Consider the following 21912-nt stretch of genomic DNA (forward strand, 5'->3'; position numbering starts at 1 on the left):
AGATCCATAAACATAATCTAGCAGTCTGAAATTTAGTTGACAATACAGAACGTTATAAAATAAAATTGAAAGGAGAATGCGTAAATCATTTTGAGAAGATACTGTACTGTTAAAACATAATAGAATGCAGGATTATTGTTCACAGAAAAGAAAAGAAGCCAGTTGGTTTCATTTAGAAGCAGGGACACAGTTAAGTCAATGGAAGGGATAAATCTGTTTCAAAGAGAAGCAGTCCTACTCCACATACCAGTGGGTTTAAAATACGTCTGATGTTCTGCATATTTCATGATCTGACTCTTCAGATAGCATCTGTTTTTTCTTCTGCGAACATTAAGAATCGTGTTCTGGAAGACCTTATCAGATCCTGAGGAATCCGCGCTCTTCTCTGGGCATTGAACGCGAGCCAGCAGCGTCACAGCTGAACAGAAGCCAACCGGTGTTACAATACAGACTTTTGTCAGCCACGATAGAGTCAATTACAATGAGCTTTTTTTGGGGGAGTAAATAAAATAGTTTTTTTCAGACGTAATGAACAAAGATCTGGCAAAGATTAATACACAGAAAGGGCACCAAATGCACGCATGCACGAAGACATACAAACACGAGTGCATGTGTAAATACAAAAACGTGTGTGAATGCATGCACGTGTGTTTACACGCACACACCCACATACATACATACATGCATGCATACATACATAAACACGCACCCACGCATGTGCACACACATAAACACACACACTGAAGAGTATCATGAACAAAATGGGAAAATAAACGTCAACATAATATTCCAGGACAGCTCCAATATATATATATATATATATATATACCCCTGAATCTAAAGCATGAAAGGAGAATGCTGGGCTCAGAAATTGATCTGTCGCCGCGGCCTAGCCCTGTCTCCAATGCGCTGTGCGCTGAATGTTCAAACCGCTCTCTGCTCAAAACTCCTCTGAAAAGGTCACATGGACTCGATTTTAACGAGACGGGGAGAGCAAATGGGTAACATGCCTTTCCCCCGTGGGTCTCCATTCAGACGTGTTCTCCCCGCAAGTCAATGGGGTAAACTGATCGACTGGCGACACGCCGCACAGAAGCAGGGAGGGCTTTTTTTTTTTTTACCGGTTATATAACTAAAGCTGGCCCCGTGGAGATCGTATTCACGTCTAATGGCATTTTATAAAAAATCAATTTACTTAGGAGATGACATGCCCTCCAATCCGAAAAATGAATGTGTAAAAGAAATTAGACACTGGAGGAGAGGGGGGAAAAAATGTAATCAGCGATTTAGCAATAATCGCTATAAATAAATAATCACTAGTGCCATTAGGCTCGACATCCACCTCGGGACAGGGCCTGACGGAGTTATCTAACCTGCAGCGCAATCCGAGCCGCGCATGTTTCATGCTGCAGTCTATTAAAGAGCCCACCCCCCCTGCCCCCCCCCCTCACCCCCGCCCCCCCGCACTCACAGCTCAGGGGAGCGTTATTGTGCAGATCAGGAGAGCGGGCGCCCGGCTGTAATTTGTACAGCCACGGGATCGTGTAATTACATTAACCCACGCCACATTTAACGCCGGAACACCGACGGCACCGAATGCACCGCGCTCCGCGCTCCGTGTTCCGATTCTGTCGAAGGGGTCAAAGGTTGCGCGAATCCGAGCGCTGGGGGGAGGGCCTGAGTAATTACGAGGGGATCTCAGCGAACGCTGTTATGAAACCCAGCTTTCGCAGGTCCTTCAGATCAGTGGCTTTTTGCAAGTCTTTGAACTGCAGTTAAATAGAAAAAAAAAAGCTGGATAGACTTACAGACCAGTCTGAAAGGAGAAGGGGGAGAAAAAAAAACTCCAAGGAATGTACTGGGGGATTTATACAGACAAGTTTTAAAGCCAAGAGCCTTCAAATGCCAATACTAATCCACATAATAATTCAGCGCACAGCTCTCCAGTTCAGACTCCTTACAGTCGCCATATGCGAGCTACAGTCCAATCGCAGGCGGCTTCAGAAGACTCGCGCAAACGGGCGGGCGTGCGTGCATATGTGCCCCCCCCCCAAACCCCCCCACCCCCCCCACCCGCGCCCCCAATCCGCAGATTTCTAATTAACTTCGGGGCAGCGCACAGATTTCCCCAGTCCAAGTACGGCTGTTCAGACCAAATAAATATGCGCAAAAGAAAACTGCACATTCTTTTTGCAGAAAGAGGAAGCACTTTTTTTGGAAAGAAGGGACTGTTTTACTAGACCAGGTTAAAGGCCAGCGGAAGGCCCAGGAGCTGTCACACATTCCCATCGCAAACTGGATTCGTTTTTTTTGTGTGCAGTTGTGTGTAGGGTGCTAAATGCATTTAAAAAAAATAGTCTTCTGCTTGAGGAACTGCTCATCAGCCGCTAGTTCAGGATGTGAAGGAAACAACCACCTGTTTAACATTAATAGAGGTAACGGTCAGCTAAACGCACCTACACCGTACATATACAGATATCAAAATATCATAATTTTTCCATGTGTCCCCCATTCGATTAAACACATCTATGCATGTAAAGATATTAAGATGTTATTTAGAGAGATAAAACCATTTATTTTTTACACTTCCAGAAGGCATCAACCTATCGGGTAAATGTCTCGAACTGGCAGAGACTGTGAATTGGCCCACAATTCACAGCTCGATACACCGCGTAACAATCGACAAGAGCACGACAGGCAGGTCTGGCGTTTCTCCGTGTCGTCAAAGAGTGAAACAGCGCAGCTCTGTCTGCACGTTCTGTGCAAAACGCACGTCTCATTTTCAAACGGGCCCTCTTTGAAGAGACAATCTTCCACCGTGCGAACGCGTCCGTCCACCGAGGGTTTGAGCCGGGGATTGGAAAATCGCAGGTAATTGCACGAACCCGTCGAATCGTGTTCGGTTTTGGTCGAGGCTAAAATAACAAAGCCCCGATTGTTACGGGGAGCAGGGCGGCAGAGCCTCGCTGGCGGGGGGAGTTAATTCGATACATATTTTCCTCCGCGGAAAAAAAAAGTCAGTGAGATTCCCTCCTCCTAACGCTTTCTGTAACATCTGTCACACCGCTTTCAAACATCAAGGGGCGGGGGTTGGGGGGTGGGGGGTGGGGGGGTGGCAGGGGGGGCAACCCAAACTTGCGAAAGCTGTCGAGCTCGATGCTGGTATTTGTGGGAGTGCGAGTTATTTAAACTCCCTCTGATAATCTCCCATAAGGAGCCCTCTCACAGTCCTCCTCGAGCGCGGGACAGCGCGCGGAGAGGGCTTCTAATGACTCGTGCCTGTTTAAAAGGCATGAATCATCTCCACTGCAGCTGGAATATGACGGTCCCAGATGGAAGAATCAACAACTGTTTAAATATGGGAGGGTTTTTTTTTTTTTAAACCTCCTGATGGAATTAACGGTGGGTTGGCAGTTTGATAGCTAGATCAGATATTTATCGGCTACTTGAGTGTGAAGCCCTTCAAATCTCTGCCCTTCTGGAAATCTATATAAACAGAGCTGTGAGCTCCCATGAAGAATACAAACATACCATGTCAACCTTTTTACTTTTTTAAAAAAATGAGAGAATTGCTGATACACTAACTGGCTGTGGTCATAGTGACATCACCACCACTTGCAGACAACCGCTGCCACTCCCTAGCCAGCGTTTCTCTGTTGAAACGAGGCAGTGTTTTCAGTGAATTGGCTCTGATCACTGGTGCTCAGTAAAAGGTAGGAGCACTCACACAAGTCCACCTGGATGACGTGTCTGTTCTCCAAAGAGGAATTTTGGGACAATAATGTAAAGGGAGTGTTGACCAGAACTTGCTGCTCTTCCATGTCGGCGCACATAGACTGGTGAACCGAACGTGACTCGTTTAAACATGCATTATACTTATTATACTCTTGCTGAAAGGCTGCACCATTAAACTGTGACACACAGCATCTTACAGCAGCACAGCTGGAGCAATGGCAGGACTCTTCCTCGCTGAGCGACACCCTTTCCCCCGCTCATTTTGAAGGTCCGGCCATTGAATTCAAAATTTTAGAGGAGAACAACAAGGATTTTTCCACATTTCAAAGCCTGCAAGGTGTAAAAGTGCATCACTGATTGGTCCACGGAATGAGACTGGCGCATACCGACAATATAAAGACAGCATCTGACGCACTGACAGGAACGACTGGAGTCTGAAACACCGCAGTTATGCAGAAAAGATGACTGGTGTTATGGTCTATATTAGGCACGAGCTGCTGTGTTACCCCACAACACGAGAGTTCAACAGCTATCATTGTTGAGACGGCGATTTGACAGGGATTGCATTCTTTCGCCAATTAGCTATATTTTCGATGCCGGTTGAGTGATGAGGTCAATTATGGATCAACTGCAACGGAATCCGATGGACTCTGCCACAGACGCAAGACGCGTCGTTTCTTCCAGAGGGCAAGCGTCAACATGACATCGGCAGGTCCACAGTTCTTGGCAGCGCCGCGAAAAAGACAGGAAGAACAGATGAGGATGTCAAAGTCAGGAAAGCCGAGGAATAACATCATTTTTACCACCCTCAACTCAACTGTCAGGGAGAAAAGAAAAAAAAAAGCCTTCAAAAATAACAGCAGACTGTTTGACTCCAACATCAAGTGAGCATGACAAGAGAAGCAGACATAAACTGTGGGTCTTTATCAGCATCTGTTTGACTGACAGCTCTTATGCGTATGATGGACTGGCTGATTCTTACAGAGGCATGATAAACAATGTGCCAAAAGCTCCACAGGTAAAAAAACAAACCTCAGGTAAAAAAAAAAACAAAAACACACAGGTAAAAAGAACCACAGGTTTAAAAGAACCACAGGTAAAGAATAACACACAAACGCAGTGGCGGTCTCTTAACAATTTATAAATTAGTAGCATAATTAATCGACAAAAAAGGTTTAATGATCGGCACAAAAAAAAGAAAAGAACTTGAAAAGCCTGGCTGGGAGAGGGGGGGTCGTAATTGCTTGGGGGGGGGGGGGGACTACGCAAGTCAACAAAAACGGGATCGATGGAGAGGATTATATTAGAGAGCGCTCTTGGCCTCTTGCCGAGCGGAGCAAACACGCTCCGTCCAGCCCGTCCAGCCCGCCCAGCCCGTCCAGCTCGGTCCAGCCCGTCCAGCCCGCCCAGCCCGCCCAGCCCGTCCAGCCCGCCCAGCCCGCCCAGCCGCAGCCCATCAGGACGGCCAGGCTGACGCTACGCAGCCGGAGCGGCTCATCTGTGCAGCGGGGAAACGGATCAGGCATCGATCGCCCGGCCTGAGGTAATCAGAGCGGTTGTCAAGGCGATGGGACGTGTGCCCTCAGCACCAGAGAAATGCATCTGGGCCCTGGTGAATTACAGAGCGACAAAAACCATTTCACTATTTTATTTATTTATTTTATTTTATATTATTATTTAATTTTAGCATAAAGCGCTCCACACGCGTGGGGATAAAGTGTTGGGGCGAGGCCGGGGGACCTTGTCGGAAGTTTGAAACGACGGTGGGGTGCAAACTAAGCGCAGAACTGTGTGGTTCCCGTCCATCCGCCCAACAGCGGTCAGGGTGGGACGTCAGAAACACAGAGATGGGCCTCGTCGCCCCCGGAAAGCACCGCCAATAAAAAGAAGCTACAGTTTCACTGAGCCCCCATTGGCTGAATCTTCATACGCTTTAAAAGGCTGAATCTTCATACGCTTTAAAAGGCTGAATCTTCATACGCTTTAAAAGGCCGAATCTTCATACGCTTTAAAAGGCCGAATCTTCATACGCTTTAAAAGGCCGAATCTTCATACGCTTTAAAAGGCCGAATCTTCATACGCTTTAAAAGGCTGATTCTTCATACGCTTTAAAAGGCTGAATCTTCATACGCTTTAAAAGGCTGAATCTTCATACGCTTTAAAAGGCTGAATCTTCATACGCTTTAAAAGGCCGAATCTTCATACGCTTTAAAAGGCCGAATCTTCATACGCTTTAAAAGGCCGAATCTTCATACGCTTTAAAAGGCTGAATCTTCATACGCTTTAAAAGGCTGAATCTTCATACGCTTTAAAAGGCTGAATCTTCATACGCTTTAAATGGCTGAATCTTCATACGCTTTAAAAGGCTGAATCTTCATACGCTTTAAAAGGCTGAATCTTCATACGCTTTAAAAGGCTGAATCTTCATACGCTTTAAAAGGCTGAATCTTCATACGCTTTAAAAGGCTGAATCTTCATACGCTTTAAAAGGCTGAATCTTCATACGCTTTAAAAGGCTGAATCTTCATACGCTTTAAAAGGCTGAATCTTCATACGCTTTAAATGGCTGAATCTTCATACGCTTTAAAAGGCTGAATCTTCACACACTTAGTTGGGCTGAATACTAAAGAGAGCGTATGTGGGAGAAAAAGAGCACCACTCAGGACCTCACGTATCAGGAATTAATACTCTGTACTCGCCAACCTGTGAAATAGAAGCTGAACAAACAAACGAGTCTGGGTGAGCACTAGGATTTCTATAAATAAATGGATTTTTCTGGCTGTGCATTCCTCCAGTCTCCTGAACCGTAAAGCAATCATTTACATTCTTTTCCTGGCCCAGACAGCCTGGCCACGTTTTTATTTTATTAAAGCCTGTTTTTTTTTTTCGTGAGAATATGCCGTTCACACTGCTGTCTAAACCAGGGCGCACACGAACAGCTCAGTGGCAAATGACCCACTTAGTCTCTAATGAGAAAATGTAATTTACATAACACGTCAATTAGAATACTAATGAAGTCGTATAACGTATACAATTGGCGACATATTTCCATGACGAAAATCAATAATAACAGACTTGGATAATAAGCCGCCCCCCCTCACCCCCCAGAGGGGACACGAGCGAATGCATCAAACATGTACGCACCGGGCGGGGGGGGGGGGGGGGGGGGGGGGAGGAAACCACCCAGTCACACAAGACGCTCAGGCGTAGCATCATGGGATAAAAAAGGCCATATTTCAGTTAGTTATTCATACATAACAGACTGCGCGGTGAAAGGCGGCGGTGAAAGTAATTTTTACTGAGTGTCCCGGAGCGGACAAGCTTTTAATGTTTACTGAGAGTCCCTGAGCCTCTGCTCCCTGTCCCCCTGGCCGTCTGTCTCCTGTCCCCCTGGCCGTCTGTCTCCTGTCCCCCTGGCCGTCTGTCTCCTGTCCCCCTGAGCCTCTGCTCCCAGTCCCCCGGGCCGTCTGTCTCCAGTCTGAGAGGCGAACACTTCCGCTGGATACTCAACGTCTCCTCACAACCGGCGCTGCACTCCAGGAAGTCTCCGCAGAACCTGCCTTCACTCAATCCCAGAATCCCAGGCAGCGTTCCACCACCACACCCAAAGTGGGAATGCCACATTCCAGTTTTCTAAAAAAAAAATTTTTTTAATATTTTTTTTTTTTTTTTAAATTTTAAATAAAAAAAAAAGTTTTATTTTTTATTTATTTATATTTTTAAAAGGTTTTATTTTTTTATAGTGCTGTTCCTCATTCCAGTAATGACTTTCCATGCGAGTGGGAGCTCTTCTAGTGAATAATGGCTCTTCGTGATTTGTACTCCTAGCACTCTTAAGCAGGCAGAGAGTTTCCCGGAGAGATAAGAGCTCAGCCTGTGTAATCCCTCCAGGCCCTGGGCCTTATCTGGCGCCTGAGGCACAGAGAAACCTCCTCTTCCCTCTCAAACGACAACAGCGGCGAGCGCAAGGGGACGCGGCGGGCGTGGCACTCGACCTGGCGTGGAGCGGACCGGCATCACACCTGCGTGTGTGTGTGTGTGTGTGCAGGTGGACTAGTGTGTGTGAGCGTATGTGCTTGCGTGCGTTTGGGCTAGCTTGCACCTGCGTGGGGACGAGCTCGCGCATGCATGCGTGCGGGTGAACTAGCTAGCGTGTGTGCGGGTGGACTAGCACACACCTCTGTATGTGCGTGCATATGTGTGCGTGTGTGTGTGTGTGTGTGTGTGTGTGTGCGTTAATGAGAGGCCTCATTCGAAAGATTTGCGTGACTCAACTGAACCGGAACTCTCCGGAAGAACGCCAACACCACAACGTGAGCAGCGGGTCTCCCCCCCCCAGGAGAGCGGCGGCCATGACTGCCCCGGTCATCAATCTGGCGTAAACACGCCACCGCGTGGAGACGCTGTGCTGACCGACCGGGGGGGGGGGGGGGGGGGGGGGGGAGCAAGGGGGGGTCTGGAAGGGACACCGATTAAACCAAAACCCTTGTAAGTAATGTTTTATGGAAGCAGAGATTTCTTCTTCTTTTTTCCCCCCATTCTGACCTTTGGCATTAAATATTGAGAGGGACGGCGGGAACACGGCGTTCTCTCTCTCCGCCGTTGTCACGGTGATGGCGCTGCATCTGAATTCAGCGTGAGGGGGGAACAGAGGCGCAAAGGAGGAAAGAGAGAGAGAGAGAGGGGGGGGGTCACGGCCGGGACGGGAGCGTGGGGGGGTCACGGCCGGGACGGGAGCGTGGGGGGGGGGGGTCTCTTACAGGGACGATTAAAACATCTCAAAGTTAACTCAAGCCGCGCGTTTATCTCCTCCTTGTCAAATTCTCTTTGGCGGTGAGATAAACCGACGGTGCCGCCGCACGTCTCTGGAATCCCGAGCGCGCGATATCGATTCAACTGACAACAAAAACACCGGTGAGCGAAAGAAAAAATAAATAAATAAGAAGGAGAAGAAGATGAAATCCAGAGGCGTCCCCTGTACTTCAGGGCAATCCATAACAGCGTTATTCCACAGGCCCAACGAGCGCGTTCCGCCATTAACCCTTCCCTCCCCAGTCATCGGAAAAATGACCACTTAATGGAGCTAAACCCGCTCGAGCCCCAGATCAATCGCCCAACGGCCCGATCCTGGAGAGGTGTTGTGGGTCTCGGTTTGGCACTGGTGGAGTGGGGGGGGGGCAGGGGGGGTCCCCACGGCTGACTCCTCACAGACTGCACACGCGGAGATGCTGGACGTGTGTCGGGACGGTCTGGATGGCATGTCACTCAGGCCTTTCGACCAATGAGATAAGAGCGTCTGCAGAAGGCCTGAAACGTAATGTAATGTGATGTAATGCGTGCTGCCGACGGCAGAGTCTAACATGACAAACACATCAAGTGGCCCGAATCGCAAAATGTTCCTTTTCATCGGATGCTGTTTCAGATTTGTGTAATGCAGAGAGGTCTTTAGAGGGATTTCCGATCCTGCGAGCATGTGCAGTGTGTGCACTACTGTAAGGACGAGGAGAAAGCGATGATAGGTAAAGCATTATTACTTCCTGTTTACAGATTACATTACAAAGCCGTCAGAACATGAGAGGTTACTATAAAACTACTATTAATCCAGTTCATTTTTAGTGTGAATTGTATAACATCATATCAGACCAATCAAATTCTCCAATTTCAAAAGAACTCACTGTGTAAGATTAATCTTTTCTTATAAGGGTTCTTCTGATAAAAAGGAAACAAGTGACAGAAACACAGCTGGCTTCAAGAAAGAATGAGGGGAATGCCATCCTGGTGGAAAGGTGGAACATATACTCTTACACTTCCTGGTTGTTAGATCTGGTTCAGCCATTTTATTTTAGCTAACAGTAACAGAAAAGTCGACCTTTTCGTCAACTGTTCATCTTGTCCACGGCGCCTCACCGTTAGGAAGATTTTAGGATATTTTCTTAGTCAAGCTATGATTTTAAATGATTGCACAGCCCATAATGGCAGTATGTCATTCCAATATCAGACTGTGGCTGGAAGGTTAAATAAGAGAAGGATAATGCTTCTGATTCTGCTGACCTGCGCCAGGCATTACTCAGAGCGCCATTTACCGTCAGACACGGGGCGGGGCGTGATGTCATCAGTGATTTAGAGCTCAGAAGCCTGTTGCTGGCACAGAGGAAGGACTGCGAGAGCCAGTGAGCTCTGTCCAGGCTGAACAGGGGGCAGAACGGCGGGGGGGGGGGGGGGAACCCACCCAAACGCTGGGATTGAGTTGACCGTATGCAGTACGTGACCGTGTACTGGACTCTGACCGTGGGAGAAGAAGGAGGATGTTGGTTGGGAATGTTTACGGTACAAACAGAGCCGGTTCACCTGCACACACACAGATAAAGACCCACCTGGTCTCAGAAAACGTCATGAAACGTTTGTATTTGAGGCTCATTAGTAAACGTGTGTGTAAAAGCTGAAGATGAGCCCGTTTGACGTGCTGCTGCTACTGTTGCTGTTCAGCGCTGTCTCTGTCGTACATAATTGATCGCCCCGTTTGAGGACACGGATATGAGACGACTAGCCAGCTGGGAGGAAAACCTGAAGAAGAAGACCATGCATTTTTCATGCACTGCAGTACTCCTCGCTCAAAGTTTACAGACGCTGAGTTTTTGGGAAGAGAAGACACAAAACAACTGAAATATATACAATAAGAAATAAAGAAAATACAGGGGTGACTGTGCTAATAGAAGAAGTAAATGAAAGGCTGTTTTGACAGTGCAGAGTGACAGAATACTCACTTGTTAAAATGCCGTGGCACAGCTTTGACACAGAAAGCAAGTGGCTCACATTTATCACAAAGGTAAGTAATAGAGCCCAGTTTACTGCCCTGTAGACAGATCTGCTTGTGCTCAAGGCACCAGGTAAGAGGCACAGTAGATCGTTTTAGTCACGAGCCATTTAACTCACACAGGCCTAGTCTGCAGCCAGATCATCACAAAGTACGTAATTTATAGCCTGCTGCACCAATAGCAATAATAAATATGTTTACACGCACTAGCACTCACGCTTGTGCACACACACACACACACACACACGCACACACATGCACCCACACCCCCGCACCCATACACACGCACACACACACGCATGCACACACACCCACACACATGCACCCACACCCCTGCACCCACACACACGCACATGCACCCACACGCCCGCACCCACACGCACAGACACACACACGCACACAACCAACCCTAACAAAGCACACCTCATTGAACAGGTTCAGATGCTAATGATTAGCGTCAGGTGTGCCAAATCAGGGTTGCAATGAACACCGAGAGGACGGTAGATCTCCAGGAACAGGACTGGTTACCATCAGCCATCCCTCCACCTCCACATAAATACACATGCATCTTCTAGGCTGCCCATGAGGAGAGGGGGAGAAGGAGAGAGGGAGGGAGTGAGAGAGAGAGAGAGGGAGAGAGAGAGAAACTGTCCCCAGGGGCAAGCCATCTGTGAGCACCATGACAGAAGAAGCTCTGTGGTGTGGACAGCACGCTCTCTCAGAGTCTCATTTGCACACAGTCACACAGGCCGCTGCTCTTCCACACCGAGGCGGAGACTGACAGAGAGGCCACCCGAGATTCATCTCCTCCCAGTGTTTCAAAAAATAAAGAATAAAATAAAAATGTAAACACCGTTCTCAGAGACACCATCTACTGTCAGGCTCCACGGACGGCGACCAGCGCAGTGGAACAGAAACAACACACAGCGGAAAATGGCAGGCTGTTGGGCTGAATGACCTGTTCTCGTCGCTATGCTATGCCATGCTATGCCTTGCCATGCTGTACTATGCTACGCTATACTATGCTATGCTATGCTATACTATGCCATGCTGTATTATGCTATGCTATGCTATGTTAGGCTATGCTATGTAATAAGGGTCTGACTGAAAGCCCGTGTGCCACAAGCTAGCGACTGTCAATAGAAATTTATTTTGGGATGACATATTTATCCTCCCTGTTAGGAAACATCCCTGACCTCATTACAGCTGAACACAGTAACAGGTCAGAGGAGACCCTCAGCCTTAAGTGCACTAGAGACCCTTTCTTCCCGTTGTTAACCTCCTCTCATGTTCTGGTACAGGAGACCCCATCCTGTTTATTTCCCCACTTTGCCCCCCTCCCCCCCCCCCCAAACTCCCCCACCCACCCAACCCAACCCGACTGCATGTCACACAAAATGTGGAAACAACTAAAAATGACAAAAAAACGAGATATAAAATATAAAAAACATTTCTCCTGCTCAATGCCACAGAGAATGGATTTCTGAAAATGTGAGACCAACCCCCACCCCCAAAAAAAACAATGAGCAACACACATTTTTCTTGCTAATTTTTCAAGAAACACAGAGCAGATTCCTGACACCACAGGACGCAGGGGGATGAGGCAGAGTCACAGCGAGGTTTTCATCATCAATATCACTCGCCTGGAAATAAATAGCTTGCGCCGGATGGGACAGATTCTGTGATTTTACCCATTTTCATATTTAATAACTCCATAGTTAATAATCCCGCCTAAAAGTTCTGAAAGGTGACATCCATTGTCGCTCTCGACAGTTCCACTGTCATTTCGTGAACTGATGATACTTAATAATTCATCTTTCGTTTATTCCTGGAGCTCGATGAAGGATAACACGGTGCATTCATTATGAATATGACCATTTGTCTGTAAATAAATATTATGATACAATACAGTAGCAAATTCAATCACTGTTCCTTTCAAGTACAAAAAAAAAAAAACCCACCCATGTAAAGTATATCATTAGCAAGTAGGAGTCAACTGTCAAAGATGACGCCCAAACTGCTGTTCTCCACTGTACATCAACACATCCATATGTATGTTTATCACATGATCCGCTGAAGAGACGCTCAACACCTCTGATTGTTCTGGAAGGTGAGAACTGCATTAATCCGTTTATGATTTCGCAGGAAGTCCTCGCCCACCCTTAATATTCACGCGCAGCTGGTGCCGCGGCTTTCAGCTGCATAATCGCGATAACCCGGCCAACATTATCTCCTCTACAGATGAGGAATCTGTTCTGCTCTCATGGATTTAGATTAATGCCACAACAGGAAATACTTATGGGGCTGAACTCGCCTGACGCCTTCAAAGTGGAGAGTAAATTTAGCCCACTTCCTGTGCTCGGAAGATAAGAAAAGAGGAGAAGAACGGGGGGGGGGGGGGGGGGGGGGGGGAGAGAAAAAAAACAGCAGTCAAATGATTTTTGTCCCAGTGAAGTACTGCTTCTTTAAAAAATAAAAATCTTTTGAAAGGTACCAACTGAACACAGAACACATTATTCCTTTGGAGAAGCCACTGCAGAGCACTTGAAAAATCTCCAGCCCTGTTGCACTCGAACAGTCTGTACATCTCTCTGCAATAGTACCTCTAGATTCCCTTTCACTAGAAATAAAAAAAGAAAAAATGTTATTATTAGCGACAGAAATGCACTGCCACGCTGTGAGCTTTGCAGGTGAAGGTTCTTTTTTTTTCTCAATATAGTGTACGAACGAATACAGAAACATCTAACAAACCTTTTAAATTAAGGGGCTGATCTTTCATACACTTGCAATGAGTAAAATAAATGGCATCTTGGGTCACAGTTCATGGACATCTTTTCTATTTCCCAGAAGAAACAAACTATTTTACAGTTTGAATCCAAATTCAAAAATAACCATCCGATCTCAGTCAGGCATACAGTATATGTTTGGAGGTTCAATAAAATTCTGAACATATATGCAAGTTGCAGGACACCAGTAATATAAACACTGTGGCTGCAGGGTCACTAAGATCCAAACGTAGTTCAGAGGGAACGCCCGTCCGCAAACAGCTCCCTCCGCCGAACCAGCCTCATTTCGAGGCAACGCATTAATTTCCCCTGCAAACAAATCCTTTCTGGCAAACGAAATCAGACACAACCGGGTGCGAGGCCCTAACGTCTGCGCAGCCGACAGCTGCGCCGGTTAGAACTTCACATTAACATTCTGAATACAATTATGAGTCTCCGCAACCTTGATCCGGCAATGCATTCGCAGACGGAGTGTGACGTGAATGTTCATGCCGCGGATCTGCGGTGAGCGGAAGCCAGCCCTGGTGTACCCCGCGACTGGGGGGTCTGCGGCTGAAGACAAACGGGCCAGTTAGGAAGTTTCGCGCCTCTTCTTTCGTTTGGAGAGCGAGGGAGGAAGAAGAAGAAAAATCACCGCATCACTGTTTTCCAAAACAAAACCGAACCCGAAGTCAATTTACTGTGAATGAAACAAAAAGCCGTGACTGGAGACCGTTCCCATCATGACACCGACCACGACCGCGAAAAAACGTCGAACACGTCGAAACTCGCTTAACATGAACTGCAGCCACGTTTCAAAGGTTGAGAGGAAAAGACACGTGTTGGAAAAATGTTTTTTATTAATTCATCAGATTTTTATTTTTTTTGTTTTGTTTCGTATTCGCCGCGCGCTGTGAGGCACGGCCGGCCTGCTCGCGCGGATGAATCAGCGCTCTGACGATCGAGAGCCGGGGGCTTTGTCAAGAGCGACCGCAGTCATCGTTCTGATTGGGCCTTCTTGTCATGTGACCGCGCGAAACGATTTCAAATGCGATCACGCGGCGGCGGCTGGAACAGAAACGCGCGCGCGGAACATCAAAGGCACGCCTGCTCTTATTTACCGGGAGGGAGGGGTAACAAGGTGGGGGGGTTGATCTCAGGGCGGAGTGTGTGACTGCAGTGGTAATCATGTGACCCGGGCCCAAATGGCGGTAAGTGTCGAGCGGGAACGCGGGACGTGGGGAGTTGGCGCAGGAAGCGAGGGACGCTAACCGAAGGGCCTGGCCCTTATAGAGCGCGTCTGCACAGAGGAGAGGAGGAGGAGGACTTGGCGGAAATGCTGCAGGGGGCCGGCTCTGGGCCTGTCCCAATGCTCAAACCCCCCCCCACCACAGCATTGAGGCCCAGCCACGAGCACCAAGGCTTTCACTCCCAAAAAATGGGAAAAAAAAAAAAAAAAAAAATGTTGACGGCCACAACGCAGCACACGAAAAATAAATCTCAAAGCGACTCGTCAGCATCCGGGAGGTCTGCTGGGAAAACGGCAGGAAGAGAGATTTACTGCCCTTCTCAAACCGCCCAAACCGCTGTTTCCAGGCCTGGTGTAGCACCGTCAAGGCTGCGGTGTCACTGCCACAGGACATCTTATTAATTTACAGAAAAAAAAACAGATGGAAAATGGTTTGGAATGTACAGGATTCTTATAAAATACTGCTTATCGTACAAATAATCATACAAAAATACAAAAATAAATAAAATCATACACAACATAATATCAGACTATTTTGAGGCAAACTTATGAAAACTCATCGAGAAATTCAAAAGAGGATGGGTAAATATGGCCAAATTCAAGAAAGTAGGAATATCAATTCCATACAGACTGGCCAAACTCAAAGTGTTTCTATAGTCTGACTGTTATAGACGGACTCCGCAGGATGTCAAGACAAGAACTGATCAAAATATCCCCAAAAAGGGCGCAGAGCAGCCCCATTCGTCTGCGTTTAGAGGAGCGCGGCAGTTCAGCACGGATCGCTTCTGAGCAAACACAGAGCGGAAATGCACACACGTGCGAACGATTACAGATCGACACGTTTGAGCTGTGAGAGAGGAGCAGTCAACTCGGTGTCGAGCGAAATCCACGCTTCTAAAACCCCGCGTGGCATCCGCTGCGAGAACGCTCACATCTGTGACCCGTGCGTTTCGCTAAGATTCTCAAACGTTCGATCGCGCTGCCCCACCGATGTTAAAGTACTGCCGTAAAAGCATTCTCACTGATGATTGAATAGATGTTTGAAAAAAAAAAAAAGAAGTCTATCGCTACCATTTGGTTTGCATATGCTGAATGTCTGCCAAAAAATACATTAACAAGGCCTTTTAAATAGAGCAGACCTAAACACAGTTGGAATAAATAAAAATGTACATTTTTGTTATTTGCATAACATGCATTAGTGATGCTCAATCCTCCAGACACCCTGCTCAGTACTAATACACAATAATAATAATAATAATAATAATAATAAACGGGAAAAGATGCCTCTCTGGAGGTCAGCGAGTTCGAAACCTCAGGTGAAGCATTCCCATTACACCTTTCAGCCAAAGGTGCTTCAGCAAGTATCCGAGCAGCGTGATTGGATAATCCACAGAATGTAATCTATACCCAGGGTAGGAGTGCTAAGCGTAAAAGCTATTGAAATAAACAATGAGCAGATTTGGTTTTGAACCTCACAGAACCTGTTCTCCTGCCCTGATGCCAAAAGGTGAAAGTCTATACAGTGTATATATATAAGGCCTTACGCTGGTACGGTCCTACAGGCCTCACACTGGGGAACAGTCTAACCTCGCCTCCAGCAAATGACTCAGACTAAAGTATTCATTTTGTGCTGCAATGTTGCTGGAATTAAGGAAATGATGACTTGAAATCTGCACATAACACAAGCAGGTTTCCACATGCTGGAAGAGGACACAGAACACAAACAAACAGTGGGGAACTCACGCACAATCGAGAGGGGGGCGGGGGGGGGGATTTAACACAAAAGTAAACAGGTATAGATACAGGTATACTACAATATGACAGTTGGAGAATATTTAAATTGGCAAGGCACATGAACAGGAGGGGGCGTCCCTATCCCTATCCCCCATCCCCACTATCCTCCATTGCCGTCGCCTCTGCCCCCGCCTTCCCCCCCATCGCTGCCCCCCCCCCCCCCAATCCACCCGGCGTGCCCTAATCTGACCCGCCAAGTGAAGCCCACCACGTCTCCATGCCGACGGGTCCGCGTCCTCGTCCCCACCGCTGCCCTGGTGCCCTCTGGTACTGAGCGTTCCGAGCGACTCCTCGCTCTCGTCAACTAACCACCCCCCCCCCCACACCCCCCCCACCACCCCACCCCCGGGCTTGCTGCACCCTGAATGCGTTTCTGATATTCCGGAAACTAGGCACAGGACGGGTGAGACTCGGCGTGGAGGAGCGCGCTGGCTCACCCGCGACTTCCACTCAGACCCCAAACGTCCTCATTAGGGAAACAGGACGGACGGCTAGCTAAGATGCAACACGCATGTAATTGAGCAATTAGGGATTTATTTTCATTAGATGGCGGGCTGCAGTTACAGATTGCTGTCTGATAAGATCAGGGTTTTAAATGGGAACTGCTGTAGCAACAAAAAAAACACACTGGTGATTAAAGCAGACTGCAGACTGTACGCATCACTACTGTATAAACACCAGCTCAGAGGCAGTGTTTATAAAGCAGGTACACACATTACATTACATTATAGGCATTTAGCAGACGCTCTTATCCAGAGCGACTTACACAACTTTTTACATAGCACTTTACATTGTATCCATTTATACAGCTGGATATATACTGAAGCAACGCAGGTTAAGTACCTTGCTCAAGGGTACAACGGCAGTGTCCTTACCCGGGATTCGAACCTGCGACCTTTCGGTTACGAGCGCAGTTCCTTACCCACTGTGCCACACTCCGTCCCCTACACACACAGGTAATCAGCTGGGCGTCCGAGCGGGCGATTTCGCCCCTGCACGGAACCCTGGGATTCGCAGGCCACACAGACACGATCGTTTCAGAGTCCAACATGGCAGCGGTGGTGGGTGTGAAATAAAATAAAATAAAATGAGTGAAGTCTAATCCCTGGAGGACCAATCCTAATCAAGATGAAATGCAGTCGCAGATCTGTTTAATACGGCTGGCCAGAAGAGGAAGTTGGCATGTCAACACGGCGGGATTCAGTTTCACCGCCAACCAGCACTGTAACAAATCGCCTGCAGACACAGCGGGGCTGCCAGCTCGCCTCCACTCTGACTGCATCTGCATTGTGTGACACCTCCTCTCCTACATTCCTCTCCTCTCCTCCTCTCATACATTCCTCTCCTCTCCTCCTCTCCTATATTCCTCTCCTTTCCTATCTCTTCATCACTACCCCCCACTCCTCTCCTCTCTTCCTTCCCTCTCCCCTCCCATCCTCTCCTCCTCTGTCCTCTGTTCTAGTCTCCTCTCCTCGCAGGGAGGTGCAGTGGGGGGGGCTGACGCCAGATCTCCGCTCAAGGTCAGGGGGAGGACAGCGTTTTCGAGGAGGAGGAGTTCGGTGGGTGGGGCGGGGGGGGGGGGGGTTGGGGGTGGTGGGGTTGGGACGGATGGAGCTGCAGTCACCTCAGGCTGGGGGGGTGGGGGGGTGGGGGGGGGGGCTAGCGGGCGGTGTGTGCTACTTCAGGGCGCGGTGTCAGGTTCTCTCTGTGAGTGGATGTTTCGCCGGTCACATGACCTCCCCAGTTCGGCCCGGCACAGCCAGGCTCGGCCGAGCCGGCACACGCCCGCCAGCGCCGAAAGCAGCTACGTCCACATTTAATTCTTTTCTTCAGACTCCTCTTTCTTAAAAAGCCTCCTTCCAGACTGCCCGTCCCTCAGTTCACGTGTCTGAAAGGAGGACGCCGCCATTTTGAAAGCCTTCTCTCGCTCTCTCTCACGCGTGCGAGGGTTAACTCGCTCCCTCTGTGTGCCAGGGCCAAAGCAGGCGCGTGCCATGATAGGTTAATTCAAAGTGGCATCATAGGAAGCGCATCTGTCAGGGCAGATCAAATTACAGGGCAAACTCGAGCTCGCCAGCCAGACAAACAAGCCTGCAGCACACTGCAGATCCTGCGTGTGTGGGGTGGTGTGTGTGTGTGTGTGTGTGTGTGTGTGGGGTGGTGAGGGGAGGGTCTGCATGTCTGAGGGGAATAGGAGGAGAGGACTAGAACACACACGTGTATACACACAGACACACACACAAAAGCATCCTCGCTTAAACAAAAACTCCAAAACACTAATCGCAGAGCGACGATTTTCGTATTCAGAAAAAGACAAATCCAGCCTCCTCCCCGTCTCCCCCCCCCCCCCGCCCCCCCCCGCCCCCCCCGCACTGCCGCTCGCCGTCTGACGAGTCGCCTCAGGATCCCCATTTCCTAGCAACAGCCCGCCACCAAACATTTGGCAGGAGTTCAGCGTTCTCTTTGTGAGAAGCGGCACTGCCGCCGCCGCCTCCCCGCTCAGCGTCTGCCACTGTCTCTGTGGCAGGAGGAGGCGCGCGATTGGCCGTGCCAGCGCCCTAATACTTCTGTCTCCGTCCAATCGCGCGCCAGCGTAGCAGGCACCTTGAGAAGCCGCCGCCAGCCGCCATTCATCACCGCCGTAACGCGCACGCTCTTCCTCCCGCGCTCTTCCTCCCGCTAAACCTGACTTACGCATAACAGCGCGACGCGCTGCGTGCCACGCCGGCGGAGATCTACACCGACAAAACTACACCGAGACACGGCGGAGTCACGACCGGGAGAATCCACGGGACGGCCTGGGAAAAAGGGCTTTTTTTTTTTTTAAAACCGGGGGGACGTCTGAGTGCTCTCGACAAGGTTAATGGAGATTTCGGTTAGAGGAGAGGAGGCATTTGCAAACGTCAGTCGAGACACGCCACAGTGTATTAAGCGCACACAGCTACGGCAGCATATCCGCTTAAGTAGTCCATCATAGAGCACGACGGCAGTATATTAAAGAAGAAAAAGAAAGGATCCTGGTTTTTGGCAGGGCTTGTGAGGGAGGCTGCATCGATACAGTGGTGTTTATTTCATTTCATTTCAGGCTATTTAGCAGACGCTCTTATCCAGAGCGACTTGTGTGGAGCAATGCTGCATGAGCAGCGACATCAATAACAAAAAAAAAACCCACACAAAAAAAAGAAACTAGCGTAACCTCCTCTCTGCGGCTCAATAGCGGATCTGAGGCGAGTGAATCTCTGCCAATACGCAGCAGATCTGTCGAATATGCAAATGAGCAGCGAAGCCTGAACAGGGACCACCCACATTTAGAGGAACCAAAAAAATAAAGAATAAAATCTCCGCCGCAGGAAGACAGACACGTGGCAGCCATGACGGGCAACGAGCCCGCGGCACCAACAGACACCGAAACGCAATAATATGCATTTCAGCGTCTTCAGCTAATAACATAACAATATATATAAACATATTCAACATTACATTCTCTTGATGTTCAAAGAATTTTAAGAAACGTGGTCATACGAACAATAATAATAATAAAGATATTGTATAAAAATGTAAATTGCTGCCATTTTTAACTCTTAATTGAAGCAAATATTAGTTTAATTGGGCCGTGGAGTATGTTAATTTTATTTTCAAATCTACTCTGCTAATGTTTTATTGAAGCCCATTAAATATGCGCTGTAAACAGTTGATAAACTTGCTAATGGCTTTCTGGATACACATAATAGCAATTTGCAGCCTGGCTCCTGCTGTACCCGCTGTGGTGCGGGGGGGGGGGGGGGGTGTTCTCCAATGCCACCCAACCAGAGAGACACGTCAAAACGCCACCCAATCAATGAAATGTGTCAAAAAGACAAAGCCCGGACGGGGAGGCGGAAAAGCTGATGTCGGATTTGCAGACTGAACAGCCAGGGACTGCCCAACAGTGTTAGGGATATCATCTTCTTTAACACAGGATCACTTTTCACAGAACAGAAGAGGGAGAGACGGCTTGATCCGGAGATTAGAATCTGATCTGTGTGGGACGGGGGGCGGGACAGCTCAGCTCCGTCCCTCGCGCCCCCCCACTCTGCTCAAGAGATTGTTTGACAGGTGTGGATCTGTGGATGGGAGACCGGCAGGACAACTGACAGCAGCTACGCTGAGACCCCCCCCCCCCCCGCCCCTACAAGCCCTGTGCCGGAGGGGGGGTGAGGGGAACACCAGAGCACTGGCCCAACAGCTGAGAGGAGAGTAACTGAATTTCGTATGAACTCTCTGGCCAGGAAATCAATTTTCACACTCACACAGCAGCTGTGCACTTGGTCCAGCAGAACCTGTCTCACACACACAAGAATAAATAAAATAAAATATGGAGTCCAGGATACAGACGGCATAAATGCATTAAACATGCATGCGTACCGGATATATCACCTGTCTGGAGCGTGTTACCGTGGTCTCCCCCTCACCCCCGCCCCCCCCCCCCCCCCCCCCCCCACAACCTGTAGTAAAACAAGCTGGAGGCAGGAAGGCCAAACCTCAGGTTGAGAAACATAGCCTTAGCTAGCCTGAGGTGGCCTTAGTTAGCCTTAATTAGCCGTTAGCTAGCCCGAGGTGGCCTTAGTTAGCCTTAATTAGCCTTAGCTAGCCTTAGTTAGCCCTGCACAGCTGCATTTGGGCCGGACAACTCTTCCCAGCCTGCTCTTCAACCCCCAAACAGGCTCCAGCAAACGACGACAAGAATTTCAATAAACAGTGGAATGCTGTACCCAAGGTTTCAAAAGACAATTCTGCCGCTGGAGAATGTATCTGGGGGATAAAATAAGAAAATTGAATAAATAAGTACAAATTGTTCAGGGAAAGAAGAAGCTTGTGTTTTCAAATTCCCCAAATGCCTTGAGAACTGTCAAATATTGGGCATCACAAAGCCAAAGAACACCGCAAGTAAACCAGCTGGAGGGGATGATGAATCAGCTTACTCAAAGTTGTTAGGGAGAAGGAAAGGAGAGTGTACATGAATTCACTGCCTAAAGCATCCAATTAAAAAGATAAAGATGTCAATACATATGAAGTGATTTAATTTAATAACACATAATGAAGAATAAAAATCATGAATTTTATTGTGTTGCACTAATTGACTTTTCAGAGGCACATTTTATTGCCTCACAGAATTAAAACAGAGGAACCACGTCAAGTCACGTGACCTGCATCTAAAAAAAAAAAGCACACGACAAACTGTACAACTAGCATTCCGAGTCACCACCGTTCTGCGGCTGAAGGTTCCAATTCCACATAATCCAATCTCAGCAATATCTCCTCAAATTACAGCCTGCCAGAGTCGCTGAGCTCCAATAGGCTAATGAAGAAAGTGCTTTCTGACATTTTGACGTTCCGAACAAGGATAAACTGTAGGTCAACTCTGACAGTTTTGATTTACTGGACAGAAATAGCTGCGCCTTTGACACCGAGCGTCGCAGAGCCTCACATAAGAAATAGATTCAAATGGATCTCTGTCAAACATCTCACCCTCGCAGGTCAGGGGGACGGAGCACAGCAAAAAAAATCAATGAGCA

General features: G+C 48.2%; 1 protein-coding gene across 2 annotated transcripts in view; it reads right to left on the minus strand.

Annotated features, from left to right (window-relative positions):
* The window catches only part of LOC118221614 (adenosine kinase-like), a 116047-nt gene that overhangs the window by 42151 nt on the left and 51984 nt on the right, over positions 1-21912 (minus strand). The gene's annotated exons all lie outside the window — the stretch shown is intronic.

The sequence above is a fragment of the Anguilla anguilla genome, chromosome 2, assembly GCF_013347855.1.
Source record: "Anguilla anguilla isolate fAngAng1 chromosome 2, fAngAng1.pri, whole genome shotgun sequence".
Taxonomy (NCBI): domain Eukaryota; kingdom Metazoa; phylum Chordata; class Actinopteri; order Anguilliformes; family Anguillidae; genus Anguilla; species Anguilla anguilla.